At 35.7% G+C, this 22,900-nt stretch overlaps 1 pseudogene; it reads left to right on the plus strand.

The window, feature by feature from the left end:
* Positions 1-22,900, plus strand: part of LOC139851075 (nuclear cap-binding protein subunit 1-like) — a 130,680-nt pseudogene that overhangs the window by 45,845 nt on the left and 61,935 nt on the right.

Genomic DNA, 22,900 nt, shown 5'->3' on the forward strand with positions numbered 1-22,900 from the left:
GACTTGAAAAGGCACTTTATGGTCTTCACCAAGCTCCTAGAGCATGGCATGCAACGTTGTCCAACTACATGATTGAAAACGGTTTTAGGAGAGGTGTCATTGATCAAACACTATTCATCAAGAAGAAGGGACAACATCTTATGTTAGTGCAGGTTTATGTGGATGATATTATCTTAGGGTCAACGGATCAGGAAATGGTTGATGAGTTTGAGAAGGTCATGCAGCAGAAGTTTAAAATGAGTTCAATGGAAACGATAAAGTTTTTCTTAGGTCTGCAGGTAGCTCAGACGGATAAACGCATCTTTTTGCATCAAACCAAGTATGTAGCTGATATTGATATTCTGAAGAGGTTTCAAATGGAAGCAGAAAGACCAGCTAAGACTCCGTTGTCTGTAAATCATGGGATATCTCCTGATTGTGAGGGTGCTTCAGTGGACCAAACGTTATACAGGGCAATCATAAGCTCTCTAATGTATCTTACAGCTTCTCGACCAGATATCATGTTTGCGGTTTGTCTGTGTGCCCGTTATCAGGCGAATCCTAATGTTCATCATATGTTGGTGGTTAAGAAGATTCTGAGGAATTTGAAAGATACACCGAGCTTAGGGTTATGGTATCCATGTGAGGATGGTTTTGATCTCACAGCGTATAGTGATTCTGATTATGGGGGTTGTAAGAAAGATTTTAAGTCAACATCAGGGGGTTGTCAGTTTCTGGGAAGCAAACTTGTTACCTGGCAGTGTAAGAAGCAGACAGCAGTGGCTCAGTCCACTTATGAAGCAGAATACATTGCCGTGGCCTGCTGAACATCTCAGGTCATCTGGATTCAACAGCAACTACGTGACTACGGTTTGCAAATTTCTAACACTCCTATTTATGTTGATAATACTGCTGCCATAGCTGTCACTAAAAAACCCGTAAATCATTCTAAAACGAAACATATAGGGATTAAATACCATTTCATTAAAGATTGCTATGAGAAAAAGCTGATAGATGTAGTGCAGATAGACACTACAGCTCAAAGGGCTGATCTCTTCACAAAAGCTTTTGATAAACCACGCTTTGATTTTCTGTTACAGGAAATAGGTATTAAATTTCTTACTGACGTGGTTCCTGAAACTGAGGTTCCTAACACAGAGGAACCTAACCAAGAGACTGAGTTGTGAAGGATTTGCAACTACTTGTATACTATGTGTAGCTTTGCATGGTAGTTTGTAGATCATTTGCATGTTTACTTTCCATTTGCATGATAGATTAGTTTTTGCTGATATTTCTGCATGTTTGCTTATGTTTTTAGATAGCTTTATGTTTTTGTACAGAGAAAATCAAAAAGCCATTAAAATCAGAAAAACCAGAAAAACAAATAAAAATTGAAAAATAGAAAATCTATAAAAATTGAAAAACCTGAAAATGAGTTGCTTATTCTATGTTACGGGGAAGTGATTGCAATACTGAACTGACATGTACGTTGTGAACAACGAGTAATACAGGATGAATGATAATGTGTTAGTGGACTTTATTGGCCTAATTCTAGATAGAGATGATCACACTAATAAATCGTAAATATCATGATGAGGAAATCATGGAAAGATTTACAACGGTTGAGGGTAGTCACCTACTTATCACTGAATATGTACTGAGAAATGATTGTTCAGAAACTCAACAGACGGTTGAGGTCTCCCCTACTATGATTTATACTCGGTAGTAAAGGATAATTTTGTGAGTCCCCAAGGTGAGCATACTTTGTCTAGGATGCATACTTGTTTCTATTTACCTTTATTACTTGGACCGAAATTCAACAACATACATGTCGGGTACCCAAAGGGAGGTGTTTTCTCTAAAAGGGTTGAGAAGTGTAGTCTTGTATCACGGACATAGAATGATTTGTATTTTGCAACGTCATCGGTTTCTAGATTTCAACATCAGAAGATTGGTTTTTCGTGCAGTTACAACAACAGTCAAAGACAGTGTTGCATCATCATCCTGTATAGTTGTATTTATTTATTTATTTATTTTGTTTGTTTTATTTATGGAGAAAAGGCAAAATCAGAAAATTCAAAAAAAAAAATTTGAAAGTTATGTTATGTTTATGTTTATTTATTCAACGTTGTAAATAACATAATGCACCACATTACTGCAAGAGAATCATGGATCAAAAATTGAACACAGCTTCAGAGATTCCTATGTTATCTAAGTCTGAGACAATATGTAGTGACCCGAACTTTTCCATGTTTATATATATTAATTGAGATTGATATTTACATGATTAAATGTTTCCAACATGTTAAGCAATCAAACTTGTTAAGACTTGATTAATTGAAATAGGTTTCATATAGACAATTGACCACCCAAGTTGACCGGTGATTCACGAACGTTAAAACTTGTAAAAACTATATGATGACATATATATGGATATATATATATAGTTAACATGATACTATGATAAGTAAACATATCATTAAGTATATTAACAATGAACTACATATGTAAAAACAAGACTACTAACTTAATGATTTTTAAACGAGACATATATATAACGATTATCGTTGTAAAGACATTTAATGTATATATATCATATTAAGAGATATTCATACATGATAATATCATGATAATATAATAATTTAAAATCTCATTTGATATTATAAACATTGGGTTAACAATATTTAACAAGATCGTTAACCTAAAGGTTTCAAAACAACATTTACATGTAACGACTAACGATGACTTAACGACTCAGTTAAAATGTATATACATGTAGTGTTTAAATATGTATTCATACACTTTTGAAAGACTTCAAGACACTTATCAAAATACTTCTACTTAACAAAAATGCTTACAATTACATCCTCGTTCAGTTTCATCAACAATTCTACTCGTATGCACCCGTATTCGTACTCGTACAATACACAGCTTTTAGATGTATGTACTATTGGTATATACACTCCAATGATCAGCTCTTAGCAGCCCATGTGAGTCACCTAACACATGTGGGAACCATCATTTGGCAACTAGCATGAAATATCTCATAAAATTACAAAAATATGAGTAATCATTCATGACTTATTTACATGAAAACAAAATTACATATCCTTTATATCTAATCCATACACCAACGACCAAAAATACCTACAAATACTTTCATTCTTCAATTTTCTTCATCTAATTGATCTCTCTCAAGTTCTATCTTCAAGTTCTAAGTGTTCTTCATAAATTCCAAAAGTTCTAGTTTCATAAAATCAAGAATACTTTCAAGTTTGCTAGCTCACTTCCAATCTTGTAAGGTGATCATCCAACCTCAAGAAATCTTTGTTTCTTACAGTAGGTTATCATACTAATACAAGGTAATAATCATATTCAAACTTTGGTTCAATTTCTATAACTATAACAATCTTATTTCAAGTGATGATCTTACTTGAACTTGTTTTCGTGTCATGATTCTGCTTCAAGAACTTCGAGCCATCCAAGGATCCATTGAAGCTAGATCCATTTTTCTATTTTCCAGTAGGTTTATCCAAGGAACTTAAGGTAGTAATGATGTTCATAACATCATTCGATTCATACATATAAAGCTATCTTATTCGAAGGTTTAAACTTGTAATCACTAGAACATAGTTTAGTTAATTCTAAACTTGTTCGCAAACAAAAGTTAATCCTTCTAACTTGACTTTTAAAATCAACTAAACACATGTTCTATATCTATATGATATGCTAACTTAATGATTTAAAACCTGGAAACACGAAAAACACCGTAAAACCGGATTTACGCCGTCGTAGTAACACCGCGGGCTGTTTTGGGTTAGTTAATTAAAAACTATGATAAACTTTGATTTAAAAGTTGTTATTCTGAGAAAATAATTTTTATTATGAACATGAAACTATATCCAAAAATTATGGTTAAACTCAAAGTGGAAGTATGTTTTCTAAAATGGTCATCTAGACGTCGTTCTTTCGACTGAAATGACTACCTTTACAAAAACGACTTGTAACTTATTTTTTTGACTATAAACCTATACTTTTTCTGTTTAGATTCATAAAATAGAGTTCAATATGAAACCATAGCAATTTGATTCACTCAAAACTAATTTAAAATGAAGAAGTTATGGGTAAAACAAGATTGGATAATTTTTCTCATTTTAGCTACGTGAAAATTGGTAACAAATCTATTTCAACCATAACTTAATCAACTTGTATTGTATATTATGTAATCTTGAGATACCATAGACACGTATACAATGTTTCGACCTATCATGTCGACACATCTATATATATTTCGGAACAACCATAGACACTCTATATGTGAATGTTGGAGTTAGCTATACAGGGTTGAGGTTGATTCCAAAATATATATAGTTTGAGTTGTGATCAATACTGAGATACGTATACACTGGGTCGTGGATTGATTCAAGATAATATTTATCGATTTATTTCTGTACATCTAACTGTGGACAACTAGTTGTAGGTTACTAACGAGGACAGCTGACTTAATAAACTTAAAACATCAAAATATATTAAAAGTGTTGTAAATATATTTTGAACATACTTTGATATATATGTATATATTGTTATAGGTTCATGAATCAACCAGTGGCCAAGTCTTACTTCCCGACGAAGTAAAAATCTGTGAAAGTGAGTTATAGTCCCACTTTTAAAATCTAATATTTTTGGGATGAGAATACATGCAGGTTTTATAAATGATTTACAAAATAGACACAAGTACGTGAAACTACATTCTATGGTTGAATTATCGAAATCAAATATGCCCCTTTTTATTAAGTCTGGTAATCTAAGAATTAGGGAACAGACACCCTAATTGACGCGAATCCTAAAGATAGATCTATTGGGCCTAACAAACCCCATCCAAAGTACCAGATGCTTTAGTACTTCGAAATTTATATCATATTCGAAGGGTGTCCCGGAATGATGGGGATATTCTTATATATGCATCTTGTTAATGTCGGTTACCAGGTGTTCACCATATGAATGATTTTTATCTCTATGTATGGGATGTGTATTGAAATATGAAATCTTGTGGTCTATTATTATGATTTGATATATATAGGTTAAACCTATAACTCACCAACATTTTTGTTGACGTTTTAAGCATGTTTATTCTCAGGTGATTATTAAGAGCTTCCGCTGTCGCATACTTAAATAAGGACGAGATTTGGAGTCCATGCTTGTATAATATTGTGTAAAAACTGCATTCAAGAAACTTATTTTGTTGTAACATATTTGTATTGTAAACCATTATGTAATGGTCGTGTGTAAACAGGATATTTTAGATTATCATTATTTGATAATCTACGTAAAGCTTTTTAAACCTTTATTGATGAAATAAAGGTTATGGTTTGTTTTAAAATGAATGCAGTCTTTGAAAAATGTCTCATATAGAGGTCAAAACCTCGCAACGAAATCAATTAATATGGAACGTTTTTAATCAATAAGAACGGGACATTTCAGTTGGTATCCGAGCGTTGGTCTTAGAGAACCAGAATTTTGCATTAGTGTGTCTTATCGAGTTTGTTAGGATGCATTAGTGAGTCTGGACTTCGACCGTGTTTAGTTGAAAAATGATTGCTTAACAAATTTTGTTGGATACTATATATTTTTAACATGTGAATATTATGTGATATATTAATCTCTTAACGCGTTTGATATTATGTGATAGATGTCTACCTCTAGAACAAGTCCCATTGACTCACCTAATAATAATGAAGAGTCAAATGTAAATTGGAATGATTCGTGGACTGATTCACAAGTTCCCGAAGAGGAACCGGAAGAAGATTCGGAACCAGAAGAAGAATCGGAACCGGAAGAAGAATCGGAATCGGATGAAGAAATAGAACCGGTGGGGGAAATAATAAAACGGTTAAGTAAAAGAAAATCCTCAACCAACCGACCAAGGTTAATTATGGTCAATGGTGTTTCCGCCAAGGAAGCAAAATATTGGGAGGATTACCAATTCTCCGATGAATCGGATTCCGACGAGAATTCCGATGATGTTATAGAAATTACCCCAACTGAATTTAAAAAGGCAAAAGAAAATAATAAGGGAAAGGGCATAAAAATAGAGAAATCTAATTCCAACCCCGATGAACTTTATATGTATCGTCAACCCCCGAAGTCCTTAAGTTGTAACAATGACCCGGGAACCTCTAAACCACCAGGTTTTTCTAAACCAATGTGGACAACGACGGCTCGTATTAGGGGAACATCATATATCCCTAGAAACTTGGCAAAACGAACCAAAACCGAACAAGAAGAAACGAGCGAGTCAGAATAAGATAGTTGTATTCGTGTGGTGTAATATATGTAATATAGTGTGCTTATGCTTTATGATATATGTAAAAATTGCTTGTATTAATAAGTATTTTTTTTATGAATCTAACTCTTGTCTATTTTACAGTATAAAAACACAAAATGGATAGACAACCCAATATTTTAAGAGACCTACCCGGAGACATGATTGATGAAATCTTGTCTAGAGTCGGTCAGAATTCCTCGGCACAACTATTTAAGGCGAGATCAGTTTGTAAGACATTCAAAGAACATTCCAAGAATGCCTTGGTTTATAAAAGGCTTTCGTTCGAAAGATGGGGGATATCACATTGGGAAATCCATAAGTTACAATGTGTTTACTTTGACGCATATATTGCGGGGAACCCAAATGCTATTTTACGCAACGGGTTAAGAAATTATTTTGACTCAGTATATCCGAATATAGGACTTCGTGATTTAGAAAAAGCGGCTAACATGCAACATAAAGAAGCATGTTATGCTTACGGATTAGTAATGTTCGCTTCTCACCAAAGTGAGAACAAGAACATCGGCCTACAACTATTAAACAAAACGTTCCCACAAGTGACGGAGTCGGTAATTGGGGTAAAAAATGAGGTTTTTAGATTCTTACGGGACTGTTGGACATTACGTAACCCTCGTCCCTTTGACGACGTTACAACACACTGTCTTATCAACGGCCATAACGGTTATGTTCCACAAGACCAAGGATGGGAAGTAGTCCTAGTAAAACCAGAATGCATGACTTGTTTCTGGACGTATGAATTACGTGTCTTTATTGCCTTTGCTGAACGACTTGTGTACTAGGTAGAATTATCTTCACAACTATCTTGTATCAAAGTTATTGTGTGCTATATTTCATGCTTTATGTAAAATAAACGGTATTGTAAGTTTGTAAAATATTGTATAAAAGTTTGAACGCGAAATATTATTATAATCAGTTTTTCATATAGAATTGTAGTAGTTGAATTGTATATTAGCTACTAAGTATGAACTTAATGGGTAGGTACTACCCGAATTTAAACTTATAAAACGCTAATATGAAGAAAAAGCTTTTATAAATGAGTTCATATTATGCTACGAAATACTATTAACTACTCTTAATATTTTGTATGATTAACTTGTTCCATTTGACTATTTTGAAGGAAATAGCACCGACTACTCGACACACCGTGAATATGAATGAAGAGGAATTCCGTACTTTTCTAGCTTCAAACATAGCCGCAGTACAGGCTGCGCTACATACCAACAATAACCTTGGATCTAGCAGTACAGGAAATCATGTAGGATGCACCTACAAAGAATTCACTGCCTGCAAACCTTTGGAATTTGATGGAACCGAAGGACCGATCGGATTGAAACAGTGGACCGAGAAGGTCGAATCGGTGTTTGCCATAAGTAAGTGTACTGAAGAGGACAAAGTGAAGTACGCTACGCATACCTTCACAGGTTCTGCATTAACATGGTGGAATACCTATCTAGAGCAAGTAGGACAAGACGATGCGTACGCACTACCGTGGTCAGCATTCAAGCACTTGATGAACGAGAAGTACCATCCCAGAACCGAGGTCAATAAGCTCAAGACAGAACTTAGAGGGTTACGAACCCAAGGATTTGATATTACCACGTACGAAAGACGATTCACAGAATTGTGCCTATTATGTCCGGGAGCATTCGAAGATGAGGAAGAGAAGATCGACGCGTTTGTGAAAGGATTACCGGAAAGAATCCAAGAAGATATAAGTTCACACGAGCCCGCCTCCATACAACAGGCATGTAGAATGGCTCACAAACTAGTGAACCAGATTGAAGAAAGAATTAAAGAACAGACTGCTGAAGAGGCCAATGTGAAGCAAGTCAAAAGAAAGTGGGAGGAAAATGGTGATAAGAATCACCAATACAACAACAACAGCAATCGCAACAATTATCCCAACAATCGCAACATCAATCGCAACTACAACAAACGGCCCAACAACAACAACAACAACAACAACAAAAACAACAACAGCAACTACAACAATCATCCCAACAACAATAATAACCGCAACAACAACAACAATCAGAAACAGCTATGCCAAAGGTGTGAAAAGTATCACTCGGGGTTCTGCACCAAATTTTGCAACAAGTGTAAAAGAAATGGTCATAGCGCGGCGAAGTGTGAGGTCTACGGACCAGGGGTTAATACAACGAAAGGAACAAATGGTGTCGGAACGAGTAATGGCGGAGCAAGTAGTGTCGGAGCAAGCTATGCCAATGTAGTTTGTTATAAATGTGGAAAATCGGGCCACATTATTAGAAATTTCCCGAACCAGGAGAACACGAATGGACAAGGCCGCGGAAGAGTTTTCAATATTAATGCGGCAGAGGCACAGGAAGACCCGGAGCTTGTTACGGGTACGTTTCTTATTGACAATAAATTTGCTTACGTTTTATTTGATTCGGGTGCGGATAGAAGCTATATGAGTAGAGATTTTTGTGCTAAATTAAGTTGCCCATTGACGCCTTTGGATAGTAAATTTTTACTCGAATTAGCAAATGGTAAATTAATTTCAGCAGATAATATATGTCGGAATCGAGAAATTAAACTGGTTAGCGAAACATTTAAGATTGATTTAATACCAGTAGAGTTAGGGAGTTTTGATGTGATAATCGGTATGGACTGGTTGAAAGAAGTGAAAGCAGAGATCGTTTGTTACAAAAATGCAATTTTCATTATACGAGAAAAAGGAAAACCCTTAATAGTGTACGGAGAAAAGGGCAACACGAAGCTACATCTTATTAGTAATTTGAAGGCACAAAAACTAATAAGAAAAGGTTGCTATGCTGTTCTAGCACACGTCGAGAAAGTACAAACTGAAGAAAAGAGCATCAATGATGTTCCCATTGCAAAAGAATTTCCCGATGTATTTTCGAAAGAATTACCGGGATTACCCCCACATCGATCCGTTGAATTTCAAATAGATCTTGTACCAGGAGCTGCACCAATAGCTCGTGCTCCTTACAGACTCGCACCCAGCGAGATGAAAGAACTGCAAAGCCAATTACAAGAACTTTTAGAGCGTGGTTTCATTCGACCAAGCACATCACCGTGGGGAGCTCCTGTTTTGTTTGTCAAGAAGAAAGATGGTACATTCAGGTTGTGTATCGACTACCGAGAGTTGAACAAACTTACCATCAAGAACCGCTACCCACTACCGAGAATCGACGACTTATTTGATCAACTACAAGGCTCGTCTGTTTATTCAAAGATTGACTTACGTTCCGGGTATCATCAAATGCGGGTGAAAGAAGAAGATATTCCAAAGACTGCTTTCAGAACACGTTACGGTCATTACGAGTTTATGGTCATGCCGTTTGGTTTAACTAATGCACCAGCTGTGTTCATGGACCTTATGAACCGAGTGTGTGGACCATACCTTGACAAGTTTGTCATTGTTTTCATTGATGACATACTTATTTACTCAAAGAATGACCAAGAACACGGTGAACATTTGAGAAACGTGTTAGAAGTATTGAGGAAGGAAGAATTGTACGCTAAGTTTTCAAAGTGTGCATTTTGGTTGGAAGAAGTTCAATTCCTCGATCACATAGTGAACAAAGAAGGTATTAAGGTGGATCCGACAAAGATAGAAACTGTTGAAAAGTGGGAAACCCCGAAAACTCCGAAACACATACGCCAGTTTTTAGGACTAGCTGGTTACTACAGAAGGTTCATCCAAGACTTTTCCAGAATAGCAAAACCCTTGACTGCATTAACGCATAAAGGGAAGAAATTTGAATGGAATGATGAACAAGAGAAAGCGTTTCAGTTATTGAAGAAAAAGCTAACTACGGCACCTATATTGTCATTGCCTGAAGGGAATGATGCTTTTGTGATTTATTGTGACGCATCAAAGCAAGGACTCGGTTGTGTATTAATGCAACGAACGAAGGTGATTGCTTATGCGTCTAGACAATTGAAGATTCACGAACAAAATTATACGACGCATGATTTGGAATTAGGCGCGGTTGTTTTTGCATTAAAGACTTGGAGGCACTACTTATATGGGGTCAAAAGTATTATATATACCGACCACAAAAGTCTTCAACACATATTTAATCAGAAACAACTGAATATGAGGCAGCGTAGGTGGATTGAATTGTTGAATGATTACGACTTTGAGATTCGTTACCACCCGGGGAAGGCAAATGTGGTAGCCGATGCCTTGAGCAGGAAGGACAGAGAACCCATTCGAGTAAAATCTATGAATATAATGATTCATAATAACCTTACTACTCAAATAAAGGAGGCGCAACAAGGAGTTTTAAAAGAGGGAAATTTAAAGGATGAAATACCCAAGGGATCGGAGAAGCATCTTAATATTCGGGAAGACGGAACCCGGTATAGGGCTGAAAGGATTTGGGTACCAAAATTTGGAGATATGAGAGAAATGGTACTTAGAGAAGCTCATAAAACCAGATACTCAATACATCCTGGAACGGGGAAGATGTACAAGGATCTCAAGAAACATTTTTGGTGGCCGGGTATGAAAGCCGATGTTGCTAAATACGTAGGAGAATGTTTGACGTGTTCTAAGGTCAAAGCTGAGCATCAGAAACCATCAGGTCTACTTCAATAACCCGAAATCCCGGAATGGAAATGGGAAAACATTACCATGGATTTCATCACTAAATTGCCAAGGACTGCAAGTAGTTTTGATACTATTTGGGTAATAGTTGATCGTCTCACCAAATCCGCACACTTCCTACCAATAAGAGAAGATGACAAGATGGAGAAGTTAGCACGACTGTATTTGAAGGAAGTCGTCTCCAGACATGGAATACCAATCTCTATTATCTCTGATAGGGATGGCAGATTTATTTCAAGATTCTGGCAGACATTACAGCAAGCATTAGGAACTCGTCTAGACATGAGTACTGCCTATCATCCACAAACTGATGGGCAGAGCGAAAGGACGATACAAACGCTTGAAGACATGCTACGAGCATGTGTTATTGATTTCGGAAACAGTTGGGATCGACATCTACCGTTAGCAGAATTTTCCTACAACAACAGCTACCATTCAAGCATTGAGATGGCGCCGTTTGAAGCACTTTATGGTAGAAAGTGCAGGTCTCCAATTTGTTGGAGTGAAGTGGGGGATAGACAGATTACGGGTCCGGAGATTATACAAGAAACTACCGAGAAGATCATCCAAATTCAACAACGGTTGAAAACCGCCCAAAGTCGACAAAATAGCTACGCTGACATTAAAAGAAAAGATATAGAATTTGAAATTGGAGAGATGGTCATGCTTAAAGTTGCACCTTGGAAAGGCGTTGTTCGATTTGGTAAACGAGGGAAATTAAATCCAAGGTATATTGGACCATTCAAGATTATTGATCGTGTCGGACCAGTAGCTTACTGACTTGAGTTACCTCAACAACTCGCGACTGTACATAACACTTTCCACATCTTGAATTTGAAGAAATGTATTGCTAAAGAAGATCTCACTATTCCGTTAGATGAAATCCAAATCAACGAAAAACTCCAATTCATCGAAGAACCCGTCGAAATAATGGATCGTGAGGTTAAAAGACTTAAGCAAAACAAGATACCAATTGTTAAGGTTCGATGGAATGCTCGTAGAGGACCCGAGTTCACCTGGGAGCATGAAGATCAGATGAAGAAGAAATACCCGCATCTATTTCCAGAAGATTCGTCAACACCTTCAACAGCTTAAAATTTCGGGACGAAATTTATTTAACGGGTAGGTACTGTAGTGACCCGAACTTTTCCATGTTTATATATATTAATTGAGATTGATATTTACATGATTAAATGTTTCCAACATGTTAAGCAATCAAACTTGTTAAGACTTGATTAATTGAAATAGGTTTCATATAGACAATTGACCACCCAAGTTGACCGGTGATTCACGAACGTTAAAACTTGTAAAAACTATATGATGACATATATATGGATATATATATATATAGTTAACATGATACTATTATAAGTAAACATATCATTAAGTATATTAACAATGAACTACATATGTAAAAACAAGACTACTAACTTAATGATTTTTAAACGAGACATATATGTAACGATTATCGTTGTAAAGACATTTAATGTATATATATATCATATTAAGAGATATTCATACATGATAATATCATGATAATATAATAATTTAAAATCTCATTTGATATTATAAACATTGGGTTAACAATATTTAACAAGATCGTTAACCTAAAGGTTTCAAAACAACATTTACATGTAACGACTAACGATGACTTAACGACTCAGTTAAAATGTATATACATGTAGTGTTTAAATATGTATTCATACACTTTTTAAAGACTTCAAGACACTTATCAAAATACTTCTACTTAACAAAAATGCTTACAATTACATCCTCGTTCAGTTTCATCAACAATTCTACTCGTATGCACCCGTATTCGTACTCGTACAATACACAGCTTTTAGATGTATGTACTATTGGTATATACACTCCAATGATCAGCTCTTAGCAGCCCATGTGAGTCACCTAACACATGTGGGAACCATCATTTGGCAACTAGCATGAAATATCTCATAAAATTACAAAAATATGAGTAATCATTCATGACTTATTTACATGAAAACAAAATTACATATCCTTTATATCTAATCCATACACCAACGACCAAAAACACCTACAAACACTTTCATTCTTCAATTTTCTTCATATAATTGATCTCTCTCAAGTTCTATCTTCAAGTTCTAAGTGTTCTTCATAAATTCCAAAAGTTCTAGTTTCATAAAATCAAGAATACTTTCAAGTTTGCTAGCTCACTTCCAATCTTGTAAGGTGATCATCCAACCTCAAGAAATCTTTGTTTCTTACAGTAGGTTATCATACTAATACAAGGTAATAATCATATTCAAACTTTGGTTCAATTTCTATAACTATAACAATCTTATTTCAAGTGATGATCTTACTTGAACTTGTTTTCGTGTCATGATTCTGCTTCAAGAACTTCGAGCCATCCAAGGATCCATTGAAGCTAGATCCATTTTTCTATTTTCCAGTAGGTTTATCCAAGGAACTTAAGGTAGTAATGATGTTCATAACATCATTCGATTCATACATATAAAGCTATCTTATTCGAAGGTTTAAACTTGTAATCACTAGAACATAGTTTAGTTAATTCTAAACTTGTTCGCAAACAAAAGTTAATCCTTCTAACTTGACTTTTAAAATCAACTAAACACATGTTCTATATCTATATGATATGCTAACTTAATGATTTAAAACCTGGAAACACGAAAAACACCGTAAAACCGGATTTACGCCGTCGTAGTAACACCGCGGGCTGTTTTGGGTTAGTTAATTAAAAACTATGATAAACTTTGATTTAAAAGTTGTTATTCTGAGAAAATGATTTTTATTATGAACATGAAACTATATCCAAAAATTATGGTTAAACTCAAAGTGGAAGTATGTTTTCTAAAATGGTCATCTAGACGTCGTTCTTTCGACTGAAATGACTACCTTTACAAAAACGACTTGTAACTTATTTTTCTGACTATAAACCTATACTTTTTCTGTTTAGATTCATAAAATAGAGTTCAATATGAAACCATAGCAATTTGATTCACTCAAAACGGATTTAAAATGAAGAAGTTATGGGTAAAACAAGATTGGATAATTTTTCTCATTTTAGCTACGTGAAAATTGGTAACAAATCTATTTCAACCATGTTTCGACCTATCATGTCGACACATCTATATATATTTCGGAACAACCATAGACACTCTATATGTGAATGTTGGAGTTAGCTATACAGGGTTGAGGTTGATTCCAAAATATATATAGTTTGAGTTGTGATCAATACTGAGATACGTATACACTGGGTCGTGGATTGATTCAAGATAATATTTATCGATTTATTTCTGTACATCTAACTGTGGACAACTAGTTGTAGGTTACTAACGAGGACAGCTGACTTAATAAACTTAAAACATCAAAATATATTAAAAGTGTTGTAAATATATTTTGAACATACTTTGATATATATGTATATATTGTTATAGGTTCGTGAATCAACCAGTGGCCAAGTCTTACTTCCCGACGAAGTAAAAATCTGTGAAAGTGAGTTATAGTCCCACTTTTAAAATCTAATATTTTTGGGATGAGAATACATGCAGGTTTTATAAATGATTTACAAAATAGACACAAGTACGTGAAACTACATTCTATGGTTGAATTATCGAAATCGAATATGCCCCTTTTTATTAAGTCTGGTAATCTAAGAATTAGGGAACAGACACCCTAATTGACGTGAATCCTAAAGATAGATCTATTGGGCCTAACAAACCCCATCCAAAGTACCGGATTCTTTAGTACTTCGAAATTTATATCATATCCGAAGGGTGTCCCGGAATGATGGGGATATTCTTATATATGCATCTTGTTAATGTCGGTTACCAGGTGTTCACCATATGAATGATTTTTATCTCTATGTATGGGATGTGTATTGAAATATGAAATCTTGTGGTCTATTATTATGATTTGATATATATAGGTTAAACCTATAACTCACCAACATTTTTGTTGACGTTTTAAGCATGTTTATTCTCAGGTGATTATTAAGAGCTTCCGCTGTCGCATACTTAAATAAGGACGAGATTTGGAGTCCATGCTTGTATAATATTGTGTAAAAACTGCATTCAAGAAACTTATTTTGTTGTAACATATTTGTATTGTAAACCATTATGTAATGGTCGTGTGTAAACAGGATATTTTAGATTATCATTATTTGATAATCTACGTAAAGCTTTTTAAACCTTTATTGATGAAATAAAGGTTATGGTTTGTTTTAAAATGAATGTAGTCTTTGAAAAACGTCTCATATAGAGGTCAAAACCTCGCAACGAAATCAATTAATATGGAACGTTTTTAATAAATAAGAACGGGACATTTCACAATAGATTACCATCGGAGATTTATTTAGAAGATTTAGTTATCTACATCAGAGGGAGACAAATTTATCAGATCATCAGATATAGAGAACTTAAATCATTCAGTTCACATCACATTTGGTGGACTTTACATCTTTTGTCTGTGGTATGGGATTGTACCTATTGACCTGGATAGAGGGAATATCTTCTGGAGGATATCTTAGCGTTCCATCACTTAAATATATATATATATATATATATATATATATATATATATATATATATATATATATATATATATATATATATATATATATATCACTTCCATCCATCCAACATCATACATCACACTATTTCCGTTTAATTATGGGGTTTATAGCGGCCGGTATGCGTCTTAACAAAGTATGCAATAAATTTGAGATTCACAAGGTTATCTGAAACAAAAAGTGTAAGTTTAAGGTAGAAGCTCATGGCTGACAGGGTTGCTAGAAACATAGTGAGATGGTTCTGTCCAATCAGATTGAAAGTACATTGATGTGATAAGAGGACATCGTCAACATGTTGTGCTCAATTGTTCTACCTGAAACATCGTGCGATCTCAAATGAGGACTGACTTCGTGATCTAATTCAAACACTAAAAATGTTCATGTAATTAATATAACGTGATCATCGAAGTCTAGGGTGAAAGTTGGTAAACTTTTACTGATATATTTGAAAGTTGTTCTGTATATGCTTTATCAAGTAAGTTATTGATTGAGTTGTGGAATAACATGTCAATATAGTTCAGTTCTGATCCCCAAATTAAAGATTTAATCAATTTGATATGTCAACTCACAAAAAGATGTGTTATGCTCCTTGTAGTGTGATTCATGATAAGCTGTATTACTTGTTCTTGTGCGGATAACATCATATACTCTTTTATGCTATTGTTTAATGAAACTGATGTTAGAAGTTGATCTATTGGAGACTTAAAAGGTTAAATGTTATTGAATATGTCTGGTATAATATTGCTAATCATGACACACTGGATCTTTTACTATAATTTGCTTTGTGTATTTGCATGTGCATGCATATCTGAGAATGTTTGCATTCATAAGTTAGTTGCATGTGCATTTCTGTTTCATTTTGTAAGCTTAACAACTCAGTTCTCGGAAAGGTTTACTGTGAAGGGAATCCTTGTTTTACATTAAATTAGAGAATAAATTGTTTAGAGCTTAAAGGAACAAAGTGTGTTTGTTTTTATACTGTGGAGATCAGTCCCAGGGGGAGGGGACAAGGAAGGTGTTGTGGAATTGAAATCGAAATTTCCTAAGTTTTCAACCCTAAAGACAGTCGATCGAGTGAGTGAACACACACGACTGTGTAACCTACTCACACGACCGACTGACTTGGTGAAATAATGTGATGTATTTGAAACACACTCGGCCGAGTGTGTATTCATTCACGGCCGAGTAGGCGACACACTCGACCGAGTGTGTCTGGGGGTATAAAAAGGATTTGAGTCCCAAACGGCTCAGAATACTTGTGTGATTTTGGGGTCGAATTTTACCAAGTTTTTCAACTTTAAAGAACGAGTTTTTGATCTCTAGTGTTAGATACATCTTTTTCTTGTGATCACAGCGCCACTAACAAGGTATCATAACTCGTTTTCGTTTGCTCATAATCTTTGATTTTGTATTCGAAAGGCAAAACACGAATTGAATGCTTTTTAGACTTAATCTGTTACAAATTAGTTGTTTGATTATGTTAATCGGCATGTTTAGAGTCTATTGTGACCAGATCTTGAAGCAAAAATAACAGATTTGATTGATTTGCAAAGTTAGGGTTCTCAGATCTGATGAACACGCTCGACCGAGTGTGTGACACACTCGACCGAGTGAGTTAACCCTCCCGACCGTTTGAAGATACATACGATGATGTGTGTATACACACTCGACCGAGTGTATAGAAACCCTAATTTTTGAATTTTGCTATTTTTGAGTGTTTTGTTGAGTTCATATCATGTTATACTGAATGTTTTGTGTAGTTTTGCTCTAAGAATGTCAGGTCCAAGTAGTAGGATAAGTGGAACTTGGAAATATGATCTTGAACGTAAGAGAGCTTTGGCCAAACACAGGCTTATCCATGTAGAGACCAAAGTTGTTGCAACCCAGATCACTCAAGATCAGTGTAAAGGTTTAGATTGTATAACATTTCTTCAGATAGGGAATCATTTCTGTACTAAGCTTATCCGAGAGTTCTATTCTAGTGTGGCCATAGAGAAGAAGCATGTTCATGCTAATTTCTTTGGTAATGCCTATAAGTGGACCATAGATGACTTCGCAGATCACTTACTATTGAATTACTGGAGAGCCAAGGTATATTGCCCTAGTAAAGATATTAGAAAGATTTCTAGCAAATTTGATGCGGGTGGGGTGGCTGCTCACATCACCAAGCCAGGGTATGTAATTGGTTCCAAAAGAATTGAGATCAGATATAGTGATGTTAGGGATGACTTGGTGTCTAACTTGAGAATTATCAAAAGAAACGTGGTGTTTAGAGATCCATCTGATGATTTGTTATCTGGTACTGAGGCTGTTCTGTTGTACTGTCTTATGGAACGTATCAAGGTGAATTTTAGTCAGATTGTCATTAATATCGTGAAGGACGCTTTGGATAATGAGGAAAAACCATTTTCCTATGCCGTCCTTTTAAATCACTTGTTTGATGAGCTTGATCTGTTTGAGGACACGAATTACAAATTGAAGCCAGTACCAGAGGATGTTATTGAAGGATAATTCTAATGCTTGTGATTTCGTGTGATTATGTTTAATTATGGTTATTATGTAATTTGATAAGGCTAGCCTGTTAGCCTTTGTACTATGGTGTGTACTGAAGTATAACCTGTGAACGATGTAATAGTGTGTGTATTAGTTAATGTGCTCGTTATGTTTGTTTATCCATTGATTCGTATAATTAACTTGATACCCCATGTTACATGGAGGTAAATGCTTATTAGTTATATTGTTTTGAGTGTTTTTCAGCTATTCACTATGTCTCAAGAACAACAGCAGATATCTGATGAAGAACGTGAACCACGAATCCCTTTATCTTCGGAGTTACCAGGTCTGATTGGTCGAGAAGATACAAACGTACTTGCATGTGTTGATGAAAAGGGTTCTGAGGCCCAAAGTGGAGGTTTTGGTCCTATTATTGCATTCTTGAAGCGTTCCAGGATCTTTAAAGCTATTACTGCTGAGTGTACTCCATATTATTCTCATCAGAGAACATTCTGGGAGGTTGCTCAAATTGTTACTGAAGATAACAGGAAGGTGATATTAAGTTCTGTCAATAACACGATTGTTCGTATTTCGGCATAGACTATCAGGTAAGATTTGGGGTTCCCGGATAATGATGATATGCCAACTGATTTGCCGATTCTGAAAGTTAGAAGGTGTTTAAAGAGATGTGGTTATACTGGTGATATAACCAAAGATGTTAAACGTAGGAATCTTCCAAGGCAGTACCGATACTTTACGTACATTCTTCTTAGGTGTTTGAGCCCGATGCAGGGCGGTTTTGATGAGATGACAGCAAAGTACAGCTCTATGTTTGTTGCGTTGGTTTTGAATGTTGATTTTAACTTCTCTCAAGTGATTTTTGATGGAATGGTTCTGAATGTTAAGAGGAAGATTCATCTGGTGTTCCCGAGGTTTCTTCAGATTATGCTTGAGAAGCAAGTTCAGGGGTTAGTGAAAATTCCTAAGGATGAGCTAAAACAGAATCATTTAAATGATCAATCATTCAACAGGTTTTTGCAGAGCCGGGTTGAGGTTCCGGAGAAAGGGTTGATCGGTCATCTGATTAATGAGAATTACGTGTGTCCGGAAGGATTGAGTTGTCGTCATGAGAATAGTACTTCCAGGGATGAGACCGATATTACTATTGAAGGAGGAGAAGAGGTGAATCAGCCACCGCCAAGACAAACTGGTCCTCGATTATTTGATGAGGAGAATGTAACAACGCTTGATGAGAGTCAAGTGGATTTGGTTAAAAGAAAGTTAGCTGAAACTCCTAAGGTGTCAACAAGAGGGAGACATAAGCGTTTGAAGATTTTGTTTAAGGATGGAAGTTCATCTTCCACAACAAAGTCTCTACCAAAGGTTACTCCGACTGTTCAAGCTACTGGTGGTTCTACTCAAGCTCCACGCACTCAACTACAACAAACTACATCTTCTCAGCAAGTTCAAGCTTCTCAACGTCCGGAGGTTGCTTCAGGTGATTTGTCAGGAATAGTTAACTGGAGATTGATTCAGTTGTCTGCTGATTTCGCTAAATTCCAAAAGGCTGTTGACGAAGACAAAAAGAAGACAGAAACTGAAATGTCTGAGTTGAGGAAGTTAGTTGATCGACAACAGTTGAAGATTGATGAACTAGAGAAAAATGTGGGAAGTCAAGCTGGTGAAATTTTGACTTCAGACTCAAAATCAAGAATTGACTGAGAGGTTAAATGAATGGGAGAAAAAGGTTGTGGTTGAAGAGGAAGATGGAGAACCCGATCCGTTTGTTACTTTTGGTGAAGCAGAGGAAGACAGGGCTGTTGAAGTTGCTAAAGGCTACACGGAGGATAACCCGCTGTATGTAACTCCTCTTCAAGTTATAACAGTTTCTGAATTTTTAGCTATGCAGGATCGTCTTAATCACACTACTGTTTACACTGATTTAGAAGAAGGGGAGATCCCTCCAGATCTCACCGAAACTGAGCAGGAATTGATGGAGCGTCTAGAGCGAGAAGCTAAGGAATCTGCTGACGCTGCATCAAAAGCTTCAACTGAAGCTTCGACTTCAGGGGCTCATAATTTTGATGATGATGTGAGTGATACTGATGTTTTTGATGAAAGTGATAACAGTTTTGATGAAGTTGTTATTGAGGATGAGCCAACCGAGCCTTATCCTCGTTATGAAGGTGTTGGTGATGGTCTTCCAACTTTTGCAGATTATTTTCAGATGAATGATGAGCTTTTGAACAGAAAGTGTAAAGAAAAGGAACAGAAAGAACAAGAGAGTGTGTTACCAGAAGGTTTCTTGCCAGTGAAAATCAACAAAGAAAAAGTTGAAGTGTTGGAAGAAGAATGGAAGATTATGATGCGGATTAGGCAGTATGTGTTGAAGCCTAAGGTGGAGCCACAATTTTTGAAGTTCATCGAGCACTGTGAGAGTTTACGTGCTAAGGGGAAGATAATAGCCTGGGCTTATATTAAAGAATTTGATATATATATGCGATCAAGAAAGAACATGGAGTGGATTATATCAAATCTCCATTCGAATTCAAAACGTTACCTTATTTTGACTTTATGCAGGTGGCCAGGCTTAAGATGTTGTATCAGGATTATTGTGGAATTCCTGATATTTTGGTTCGTAAGATAAGAAGATCATATCAGTCACCTAATTTCATAGGTTTTCGTCCTCAGTTTCCGAAGATCTCTTATAGAACGAACAAGAAAACAGGTGTCAGAAGGAAGATAGTAAAATTTCAACCTGTGAAGTATATGCGGAAGGTTCCTTCGAGGAAGATGCCGCAGCACTTCAGTCCTCGTTTTCGTTGGTGGTATTATGATGAACGCTCGGAGGAAGCGGTTATTGTGTTAGACAAAGATGGAGGAGATGAAAATGATAGTATAAGGGTTCTAGATCCAGTTTGGTTGAGAAACTGTTGTGAAGAAGATATGTTTACCTTTTACTACAACAGGATGCTGTATCGCCCAGAGAATCGTGTGCAAGCTGAACAGTATTGCAGAGTTGTCAAACTTTGCTATCTGAAGAACTGGGTGACAGATCCTTATACGGATTGATAACTGAATGCTTTAGTGTAACGGCTAGGTCTTAGGGGGAGTTTGTTGGTGCATGAATCTCCAGCCGTTGTTTATCTTTATGTTTAACACATTTCGGTTATGTAATAATGTTTACTCGAGACTATTGATTATATTTGTGTTTGTGCATACTTAATTTGTTAAATGATCAATATGTTAAACTGCACAGACAGTCGACCGAGTGTGTGTACACACTCGACCGACTGTCCTACTCAGTCGACTGACTGAGTGACACACTCGACCGAGTGTGTCTGGGAGGCAGTATATATACGGGTTTAGCCTAATTGTTTGAGGTTACTCGTCCCATTCACCCTAAGTCATAGGTTTTCGTCTCCAGAGAACCCTAACACCATATACCACCGAAATATATCGTCTAGGTGTCGATCTAATCTAGTTTTGGCTCTAGGTTTGATCTATTCTATCCCGAAACGACCCATATCTCGGTTTAACCTTGTTCTAGTGTATTCCGCCTCTAGGATAGATTGCAAGCGACCTAAGATCCTAAGAATAATTGTTTACACATTGAATGTTGCTTTCATCAACTAACAAGTAAACGGTTTATGTGATGTCTATATAACCATATGAGTTGAATTTGGTATGTAAAGTGAAATATATTGCATCAGGGTTGTCCGAAGCACATAATTGTGAGGAAATAGTTAGTGTACAGGAAAGTCTCACTTAGGACATTTTAGGTAATTTATTGTAATTTTTAATCTTGCACATATCAACATACTTTTCTTAACTAGACTATCACCTTTCCACCTATTTGGTGTATTTTTTTTATGGCACGGTTAATAGTCATATAGAAAGATGAATTACCAATTTTTTTATTGTTAAGTTTACTTCTTGATGTTTAATTGTTCATGCATTAACGATTATACTCAGTACATTTCATGAGCCACTTGTGTCACGTTATGATGAAAGCAAATTATATTGTCATTCTGTTTGAGGATTCTTGATTTTTGCAGCAAATCCCAGAAGAGATAGAGTTATGGTTGGGATAGAAGCTTATCTAAGTATCAGAAGACATGTTTCTGACGTTGGTTTACCTGTGTTTGAAGACATCAACAAAATAGACAAACTTCATCGTCAACAGGTATCTTGTATATATATTTTTAAAAGTTAAGTTCATCAAAATTTGCTTTTATTGAAGTGTCTCAAACTTCAATTATGTTGTATAGGATTTCGTGGAAGACTTATGGGGTCGAATTCAAGATCTCTCAAAGAACAGTTGGAAACTTGAGAGTGGTACTACTACTTTGTACTCTTGTTAAATTTGACTCTTATTTCAATTTCCATGATAGTTTCATTAAGTTGCTTCAAATGATGGTGTAATTGATTTCAATTTTAACATGTTGTTCATTCATTTTCTAGTTCCAAGGCCACACTTGTTATACGAAGCACAACTAGTAGCCGGAAAGTCTCATGATTTTGGACACATAAGTTGTCCTGAGCAACCCGATACCCATGGAGCACTCTCTGAAGTTAATTTTGGTAGACAAAAGCGTGAAGCAGAACTTAAATATCCTCAAAGGATACGAAGGCTTAATATATTTTCTGCTAGCAAAACAGAGGTGGTTGAATTTGTTGGAGGTTTTATTAAATTCTTTCGTGTAGGGTAAAATAATCGATAGCCGGATAAATCACTGAATCGTGGTAGCACTTTCCGAAAGTAATTATTCGACCCTTATAGCCTGGGTTACACGAATATCACTTTGGGATAAGACAGAGATTAAATTCTTGTTTTGGCAGAAACAAGAATTCCTTTTGCAGAAGAATATTTTGGTGTTCGTAACTTGTGTCTTTTTTTCTCATGCATATTGGT

This window comes from Rutidosis leptorrhynchoides, chromosome 1, assembly GCF_046630445.1.
Source record: "Rutidosis leptorrhynchoides isolate AG116_Rl617_1_P2 chromosome 1, CSIRO_AGI_Rlap_v1, whole genome shotgun sequence".
Taxonomy (NCBI): Eukaryota; Viridiplantae; Streptophyta; class Magnoliopsida; order Asterales; family Asteraceae; genus Rutidosis; species Rutidosis leptorrhynchoides.